Below are 677 nucleotides of genomic sequence, written 5' to 3'. Positions count from 1 at the left end.
AGGTCCTCTCATAGTCATCACAGACCCTCAGCTGCTGTGCTGTACCCCTCAGCCTTGATATTAAAGTAAACAGGTGCTGTGTTGCTGTGGTTGAAATTACATGCCAGTCTATTCCCCATAGGACAATTACCCAGTCCTCAGGGTGAGTGACAAGTGTCATTCATCTACACTTCTAGCTGTGCAGACCCTGCCATCCTCTCACCTGTGCACTTAATACCCCTGCAAACCCACCCCATCATCACGTCCTAGTGATAGACACCAGTGCTTCACACGTGCTAAGCTAATGCCTCCCCCCGAGCTACATCTCGGTTCTGGTTTCTGTCTTCTAGCCCAGTCCCCAAGTGACAGCACACCGTCCCCGCACTGATGCACACTGCTCATCTTCCTGACTCAGCATTATGTGGGCTCATGTTTGTGACATTCCAATTTTGTCCTAGACCTCTGCTCCTTAGGCAGCCATGGGCAGCTGAGCACAGGCAGGGAAGTTGGGTCCCCTCCTAGAGGCAAGTCACTGCACTAGACAAAGCCCATGGCCTGGAGATTGAGCTGCAGAGCTGAGCTTGTTCTTGGGTTCTTTCCATTCCACTCAGAAGCAGAATTTAGACCCAACATGTGATCTTCTCTATAGGGATTTATGCCAGCTTTGTATGGTTTTTTCCCATTCTTTCAGTGCTGTT

Source organism: Octodon degus, unplaced genomic scaffold (assembly GCF_000260255.1).
Source record: "Octodon degus isolate 3935 unplaced genomic scaffold, OctDeg1.0 scaffold00433, whole genome shotgun sequence".
NCBI classification, from domain to species: Eukaryota; Metazoa; Chordata; class Mammalia; order Rodentia; family Octodontidae; genus Octodon; species Octodon degus.
This window is presented reverse-complemented; position numbering follows the sequence as displayed.